The following is a 9,030-nucleotide window of genomic DNA, read 5'->3' on the forward strand; positions in this document are numbered from 1 at the left end:
CGGCCCCCCGGGGGGGCGGCGGGGCTGGGGGCGGTGACCCGGGCAGGCTCCGCGGGCAGAGCAGCTTTCCGCGGGACTCCGGTAATTAATGAAGGTAATTAATAAAGGTGCGCGTACTCGGGAGATACTGAGCGTCCTTGATAGGAAACTCGGTGGGTTCCCATCAAGTCCCTGATCCACGGGCGCCGGGCTCGGGTCTCCTGCCCGGGGGCCCGAAGCGCTCGGCGGTTGTGCGGGAATCGGGGAAAAACAACCACCCTTTCCCGTGTCTGTTCGTTTGGGGCTTGTGTTTGAAGTTTCTTTGTAATAAACCGGGGTGGTTTGCTGCCGGTGCCCAGCCGGGGAAGTTACAACTGTAGCACTGAGCTCCCCGGGATGCTGGGGAAGTTTCGGATAGGCCGGTGCTAAAGCTTGCAAAGATGTAATTACATTCAGTCGTCTGTAATGATTAGTAATTTGTCACGATATTAGAACAGAACATCCTCTTTAGCTTGTCCACAAGCAATCTCATTATATTTGTTTATTGTCTGCATAATTGGAACATTTATTGGTATGTATTTAATGCTCCCGTGTTTTGCATGAGTGTTTACATTGTTTTTCATTTATTTTCTGTAGTTTGGCATAGGGAGTTCTGTTATTTGCCTCAATTAAGGGGAGTGATTTAAGTGTTGCACAGAAGGGCTGTTTGGGAAACGTAATGCTAAAACAAGATAACTCTGCCTAACAAATAAAGTTTGGTTCTGAATAACAAATAGAAGAAAAGACTAAGTGGGTGCTGCAGTCTGCAGAAATCTTGAAACAAAACACAACCCCCAACTGAAACTGACACCAGGTCTTTGAGTATTTTTTTTATATTCTCTGACAGAATTGTATTTACTTAAAATAATAACTTTAAATGTAAACAGTCAGTGATGAATGCAAAAAAAATAATAAATAATATCCCTATTAAATTAATGTAACATTTCTTAGCAGTAATTAGACAACATCTCAATTACATGTAAATGTTTGTCAAGACATTTTGCAGTACATTTATTGTCCTTTTATTAACATGTATGTATTCTGACTGCCTGCAAAAAAAACCTCACCAGAAGAGTGCATTTCTGAATAAACATGCCTATATTATTATTCAGTATTTATTTATCTGGAAATGTGTGATTTATGTTTTGATTAGTATGCCCAGACAGCAACAGAAATATTTACTCTCTCATGTTCTTCCTTTTAGATCTTGGATGAGTTTTGCAATGTGAAGTTCTGCATAGATGCCAGTCAACCAGATGTAGGAAACTGGCTCAAATATATCAAGTTTGCTGGATGCTACAATCAGCACAACCTTGTTGCATGTCAGATAAGTGATCAGGTATGTGATGCATTCATTTGCTGGATTTATTTTTAAGGAACATTAAGGTGTCAATGGAAAGAAAACAACCCAACAATTCTCAACAGATTTTGGCCTGTTTGCTGTTATGGAAAAAGATAATGCACAGATGTGAAATGCAGAATAGAATAATTTTGATTATGGGCTATAGATAATATGAATTTTCTGGTTTTCCATGTTGTTGTTCATTTAATGAATAATTTTTATATTTTTACTTTTTTTAAAACCTTAAACCTGATACAAATTCAGGCTGCCTTCTTAGGAATACAAAGCCAGTATTTGCTGGGTTTGAATTACCAGCAATTTCTGGCTCCTGTTTCAGTCTCTTTGGATTGCCACGTTAAATAGTTGAGTTGATCAGAAGCTGTAACGTGAAATTAATGAAAAGAGTGGAGGGGAAAACACAAAACTGATAATGCTACCAGTGCAGTTGTATGCATAGGGATTTGGATTTGAATGCACACACGTGCATGAATATTATCATGCCTTCCTATGCGCTTTGCTGGAACTCATAATACTTGTATGCTGAACCAGGATCTTCAGTGCTTTTTCTTTTTCTTTTCATTTATTGCTCTTAAATCCACTCTTTGTTGCTCTGAAATGTTGTTTATCTGTGTGTGTTGGGAAAAAGGCTGGGGTAGGCAGAGAAAGGACGGGGTGAAGTGTTTTGTTTTCAATTATGCTGATGAGTTATTAGGTGTTTCTTAAATCAAGGTCCGCTTTAGTCTGCGGATAATACATGTCATTATGAAATATTTTAATGGTTGAGGTTAGGTTAAGAATGCTCTACTTCTTTAAAATAAAATATCTAAAATAGCAAAGCAACAACTGATTGTGAATTCTTGTTGCCAATTTAAACTTTACTACCTGCAACATGTGATTTGATTCATTTAATCAGTGTTTTAATTTTTCAGCACTTAATTAACTGCATCAGGTGAATGTTAAAGATTATCTTTAGCTTATTTAATTGCCTTGACAGGATTGAAAAAAGAGTCACAATCAGACACAAAGCTTCAATTAGAAATCGTTCTTCTTAATCAAATTCCTTACATGTAGGAAATGAATGTGAGACAGCCTGCTACTTCCAGCACAGTGTTATGTATTTCATTCATGTGAGATAGTTGATTAGAGCCAGTATAAATAACTTTTTCAGAAACTATGAGAGAAGATGTTTTAAAATTTTTCAGGTTTTGCAGTTCAGCCCTGAGCACATGTAACACAGAGTGAGCCAGCCGACCGAGATATAGTTTCTGGTTTATATAGCAGCTGGTTTAACTAAAGAAACCATCAAGATTATTAGTAAATGCAAAATGCATTTTCTAAGTTAAAATATGCTTTACACTGAAAAATGATACATTCTCTCAATGCAGAGGATTTATGGAAGAGTGATGTGAAAAGGAAACTATATAGATTAATTGAAACAGCAAACTCAAATATTTTAGGTTTAATAAGAGCTGGTGTAAAAGGAAAGATTAGAAGTGGGATCACGTGCATTGGTCAAAGCAACTGACTGTCTTTGCCTGGGTACTGGTGAGCTGCAACTGGAACATCTGCCTCTGCGCCGCAGGCACGCACCGTGTTCTGACATTTTTGGAAGGAAAGTTATGGTGCTTGTAACTTTCTCTGGTTTTTGGTTGTTTTTGTTGTGTTTTTTTTTTTAGTGTTTACATTTCTGAGATTTGCTAATGGTGGCTGCACTGCTGCCAATGATTTCTTTCATTCACTGGAGAGTCGTTATTTCGTGCAGTGTCGCGCTGGTCGTAATTCCATATTTTAATATCTCATTGTTACTGAGATTTGCAAATTAAGAATTGGTTGCCTTTCAACTAGCGTCTTGTGAGCTGGGTGCTGTCAGCAAGACATTGTTGTTCATTTGGGCCCTCTGGAAATGCTGCACATTTATCCACAGTATTGTACGCGCACTCCAGCGTTTTATGACCAGAGCCTAAAAAGTTAATGCTAAAAATGTGCTCTCAAATCTTAAAGCAAAAAAGCCTTTCTAACAGCTCCTCCTTCTGCTTTCTTCTGGTGCAAGCTTGCCAGAGGTAATATAAAATATAATAGGAAGGCAAACTGGGAAATGGACATTACATGGCCAAACGTGTGCGTGTACAAGGAGTGACAAATGTGAGGCAGGACAGAGTGTGCAGACGTGCCTGTGTATAGGCTGCACGAGGCTGCCTTTGGGTCACTCTGCTGTGGTGGCTGCTAGGAAAAAAGGGGGAATAAAATAAAAAAAAAGAAGAGGGGAAAAAAAAGAAAAAATAAAGAAGGTGGGGAAGGTGAAGCACTAGGATGTGTTGCACTGGGAGCTCAGGGTCAGAGGCAATGCAGCCTGGCTGGGACAGGAGGGCCCAGCTCAGCCGGAGCCACAGTCAGGGCTGGGTGCAGAGCAGGGGGGGACACCCCACTTCTCCCTGCTTCTTCTGGGAAGAAGCAACATCTCAGCAGCCCTCATGGCACGGGGAGCATCCGTGCTGTGGGAGCCTGCTTGCTCCTGGGGCACAGACACTTGATCAGCGGTAATTGTTCACCTCTAATTGCTTCAACTCATCTGTAAAATTCACAAGCAAACATTGGTCTGTACCTGAGATGGTAAAAGATCCTGCCAGCACTACCAGCCTTATGTTGCCCACAAGTTTATGCTACTAAATTCAAGCCTGACTGACAGACAGGTATGATTCCCAGACTGCTTGAGGCAGGGTTTAGATAAATCTCGGGGTGATGTGTAATCTAGTCGCTCCGCTAAGCTCTACCTTCTGCACTTAACAAAAAAGAGTGAAAGAAAAACATTTTTTGTTGTTTTCTCTATTGGACTTTTTTTCAGAGACATACCACCCCACCCCCCGACTCACGGTTGAGGTTTGGTTTCATCACTTAGGATCAACTTTACAAAAGGCTTGGGCTCTTTCTTATGGCTGTATAAATGAGCCTTGCTAAGATGAACAGCTTGATAATGGTGGGATGCAGTCAAAACATGCACGCTGGATGCAACTCATGTTTCATTTGATTGGAGATGGGAGTAGGGTTTAAAAGCTGCATTTTTTGGTGTTTAGGGTTTTTTTTTATTTCAGATGAGAGGTTGATCTAGATTTTCTTTTTGCTGTCTTCTTATCTCCTGTCATACCTAGTCTAACCTGAATCTATGTAATTCAAGATGTATATGAATAATAAAATTCAACAAACAGGGCACGCTCATTTTTTCCTTTTGCCAAAGAGACTAGAGTGTGCAGAGCTGCAGAGAGTCTTGTCACTGTTACTGCCCTGGAATGCATTTTTTCAGCCCCAAGTCAGTTAGGATTCAATACCAGTTCCTGCTAACTTGGATGACTCCCCTCTGTTATCATTAAAGCTCTATTAGTTCAACTTTTTAATGACTTCAGAATGATTAGCCCTGTTAGGCTTTCTGGCAGGGCTGTCATCCCAGCAAAACCATTGTTTTTAAACATATACGTTAATGAAAGTGGAGTTGCAAATCCAGCAGTGACGTGTCAGGGGCTGTCACACGATCCAGGCACATTTTCAAGCTGGGATCACAGTCACCTTTAAGCTATTAAAAATATATATATTTTTTTAAGAACCGTAACTGGTAGCAGTTGTAGTTAAAACTCCTGAAGATAGTTTCTGTCTTGCTTATTGCTTGCAGAGCTCTGACAGCCACGTAATGCTGTGGAACTGCTCTGAGCTTCCAACTCTCTTTCTCCTCAACAAAACAGTTCCTAAAGATTCCCTTTGGTTTATGCATGGAAAACTCCAAGTAGTTCAATATCAGTTTACTGAGGTTTTTTGGTTTGCTGCATGTGCTGAAATAGGTTTCTAGGGTTCTTTTTTGTGTGTGTTTTGTTTTGTTTCCTTATACTCAAGTAAATGCCACTGCAATGGGGGAGAAACCAGTAGTATTACACTCTTTAACAATGTGCCCGATGTCAGTGATATAAACTTACATGAATGAACCTACTGCTGTAGGTTTCACCAGATCTGATCACATTTTACACGTTTTACGAACTTTTTTAATCTGCAGACACAGCTTCGTGTTTCAGGTTTTACTGCCGCCGCCCCCCCCTCTGCAGCAGGCAGGGAAGGGCCGAGCCTCCTCCAGCAGCCCCAGACACAACCACCTGCAAAAGTTGTGTATTTAAGGAATAGTTTTGAGGCTTTGTTGTCAGGGAGTGAAATTAAGGTTTTGGCTGTTGTGGGTCAGGAGGGCGCGCACACGCTGAGCTCATACGGGGCCCTATTCTGCCGTGACTCTTCCTGTGAGTTATGAGTTTATTCAGCAAATAAAGCTTAACCTAGTTCCCACTGAAAATCTGTCTCCAGTGGAGTGGGGTTGTGTTAGTGTAGGGCTGGTGGAACAAGGAGCTCATCGGTGGTGATTTTCCACTTACTGCAATTAGACCTGAGGCTGTGGCTGAAACTCCTGCCTGGTCTTTATGTCCCTGTGCTCTCTGGAGCTTAATTGTGGTGGGACTGCTCTCAGCGTTGGCCTGTCCTGACATGACCTAGAAGAAATTGTTCAGAACCAAAGCCAGCAACTGATAATTGCCATTTCTGCAAGATAAGGTTTTTAATCAATTATTCGTGTTTAATAAAAGTGGTGAGACATATCATCTCTAAGCAAAACAGTCTTTTTTTGTGATGAGAGCTGTCGAATCATACTGATCTGATTGACAGAAAGAGTATGGAGGATTATAGATGTCCATAGAGCCAGGACAAGGCTGAAACTCGTTTGACACTTTGTGTGGTTCATAGATGGAGGTGGGATGTTAGAAGGCAACTGCGTGGTGAGGTCACCTCAGAACAGGTGGACACACAGAAGTTGTGGTAGTGATGGTCAGTGATCCCCAAGCAGGAGATCTTGCAGGGCTGGAGCAGCTCAGCTGGATGTGGCAGCACCTCACCCTGGCCTGTGGCTTTCACATAGGCTAAAATTCACCTCTGCTGAAAGAAGACATTAATATCAGTGGGGAGGTGGCCTGCAGTCTCTGAGATGCCAAAGAGTGTGCCCTGCAGAGCGAACATCCTGCAGCTCCTTCCTAACTTCAGAGGAACACAAGGCACCTTTTATCTCAGAAGGTGGAAAAATGGGGATTTCTGGTGCCATTTCAGGAGAGCGGCTTCGCTCCAGCTCCTCCTGCTTGATCTGCTTTGGCAGTGTCAGGGCATTTTTGAAAGGAGGAAGGAAAGAGTTTGCAGTCTTAATGCTGTGGTGCTCCCCTACCATCTCACAGGGTAAAGGTGGAGGCCCCCTCCTCCCCACTGGGCTTCCACCCATGCCCCTGCAGCCACTCGCACACAGGCACTTGCTGAGTTTTGCCTGTGGATTTTTTGCTGAAGTTTTCTTTGGGCCCAATACAGCACTCAGGAAGGGCTCCTCTATGTTAGACCTTGAAAAAACTCCAGTTCATTTCAATTTATCATTTGCCTGAGTATGGCAAGAAGAACCTGGCTCGGGTTTCATCACACAGCTCTCCAGCTGCAGAAGTTGTTCATCACAGGAGCTAAAGCTGAAGCTTTGCCGTCTGGACCTTTTTCTTCTTTTTATTTTGTACTTTTTTTCCCCCCTTAAATGCTTAATTACAGCTCATTGTGAGGTTATGTATCCGTTCATCCTTCTCATTTTTCTGGTGGGCATAAATCCCAATTTTCATCTTGCTCCTTGAACATAACACATTATTAGCTTTGGACATTTCATTTGTTTTGCTTTTCAGGCAAGTTCCACTCTTCCTCCGAAGCAGCGCGGAGGCGGATGCCAGTTGGCAATGTGCATGCTGCCTGTCCGGGCGCTCACTTTCCTGCCCCAGCTTGAGGCATGTTCCCCTCAGCTCACCACAGAAGGTGGCTGGAAGCTGGGGATGGTGCTTTGCTCGGGGTAGATGTTGCCGTGGCGTGTGGTGGGGGCCAGGATCCTGATGGACATGGGATGGGATGTCAGTGCAGGGCTCGGGGGTTGTTGATGGGCTTCACCAGGCCTTCAGTGGGGTGTGCTGCACAAGCTGGAGCATTGGAAGAAAAACTGCTTTAGTGTGAGGGTAGTAACAGAGCACTGGAACAGGCTGCCCAGAGAGGTTGTTGAGTCTCCTTCTCTGGAGACATTCAGGACCCACCTCAATATGTTCCTGTGTGATCTACTGTAGGTGATCCTGCTCTAGCAGAGGGGTTTGACTAGATCATCTTCAGAGGTCCCTTCCAACCCCAACCCCTCTGTGATTCTGTGCTCCACCATTGGTGTCTTCCTTCCCACCATCCCATCCAATGTGTTCTCCACTCGGTCCTCCTGCCTGCCACCAGTTTGGTGCAGGACAGAGTCCCTTGGTGCCTTCCCCCATGGTGCTAGATATAAGCTCAATGCAACCTGGGAGGTTAGAGTACAACCAGCACCGATGCTGAGCAGCATCTCTTGCCTGCCCTAAAACCTGCATTTCCCAGCCAGCCCTGGGACACGTGCGGTGTTTCCCGAAGCTCTCGTGTACGCCCGACTAAAGGGTTTAGTGACTCTTTGGCTGAGCGTGACAGATGCAGCAGCTGAAGTGTCACTTTTTCCTCAGAAACTGGCATCCTTTGGTTAAGCCTTCCCAGGGGCCAGAGGACATGCCGGATGGGGGCAGCGGGGGTCGAGTGAGCAGTGAAGGTCTGGCAGGGCAGGGGTGGCCGGGGCTGCACAGCGCGCGGGCGCAGCGTCCGAGCGCGGCCCCGGCCCCAGCTCGCGGGGAAAGCGTTTTCACCATTATTTCAATTATTACAACTTCCTGAATAGGTTGAAGGTCGTTCATAATTCACGCTTCTGTCATCTTTACACATGCCAAATGCAGTCTATTAAGCATAAATAAAATTTCAAGTGCCTGACCAGGAAAAGTAAACTGGGATTCATAACAATGAGGCCTTATTCATCCATTTGAAAGTAAATGGTATGTGTTCCTTTTTTTTTTTCTTCTCTCTTCCCTCCCCTTTCCCTTTACAGCTTTGCAGTTTGGGAGCTCTTATTTCTGCTCAGTAGCATAAGTATATGACCTGCAGTGTAGGCAGGCACAGAGGACTGATGAGTTAGGCCTCCCCCAGCTTCTCCCCACCTCAGACCCCCTGAACTTTGAAAGTGTTTCCAGACCTGGATCCGATTTTGCTCTTCCTATATAAACTGCAGTCACACACGGCTGATCCCAGGGCATGTGAAATGTGCATCTGGACTTTGCTGTTATTTTTTCCCCCCTCTCTTGTTGTTTCTCTACCGTGCAGCAGCTCTTCCTACACTTCTCAAGGCAGACTGGTGTGTGCTCACAACATGTGAGCACAGGTTAACCCAAGAAAGTCAGGAAATGAAATGGATTTGGTAGAATAAAGAGGTGAAATTCAGAAAATTAAAACCTTTCATTAATTGAAGAAAAGTCAGGACTCCATCCAAGAAATCTTCAGACTTTACAATTGAAAAGTCCATTTATTCTGCATTACGATTTCCTAATACAAAATTCCGCCTACGATAAAGGCTGCTGTTGCTGCAAGGCAAGGGCAGCCAGGAGGGAACCCAGGGGCTCGGAGTTAATTTATGAGCTTTTCCATCTGGGGGCTTGCAGGACCCCAACGTCTCTGGCCTCAGGAGCTGCTGCTGCCTAAAATCTCAAGCAACGTGATTAATTTCCATGGTCCACAGTTAACTTCTT

The 9,030-nt window shown here is 43.8% G+C and overlaps 1 protein-coding gene across 3 annotated transcripts in view; it reads left to right on the top strand.

Annotated features, from left to right (window-relative positions):
- The window catches only part of MECOM (MDS1 and EVI1 complex locus), a 183,181-nt gene that overhangs the window by 137,037 nt on the left and 37,114 nt on the right, over positions 1 to 9,030 (top strand). For all 3 annotated transcript variants that reach the window (XM_010006745.1, XM_010006752.1, XM_010006760.1), the window contains exon 2: positions 1,223 to 1,357. The gene's annotated coding sequence lies outside the window, so the exon portion shown is untranslated. The remainder of the gene's footprint in view (positions 1 to 1,222; positions 1,358 to 9,030) is intronic.

Source organism: Chaetura pelagica, unplaced genomic scaffold (genome assembly GCF_000747805.2).
Source record: "Chaetura pelagica isolate M959 unplaced genomic scaffold, ChaPel_1.0 scaffold341, whole genome shotgun sequence".
Lineage (NCBI taxonomy): Eukaryota > Metazoa > Chordata > Aves > Apodiformes > Apodidae > Chaetura > Chaetura pelagica.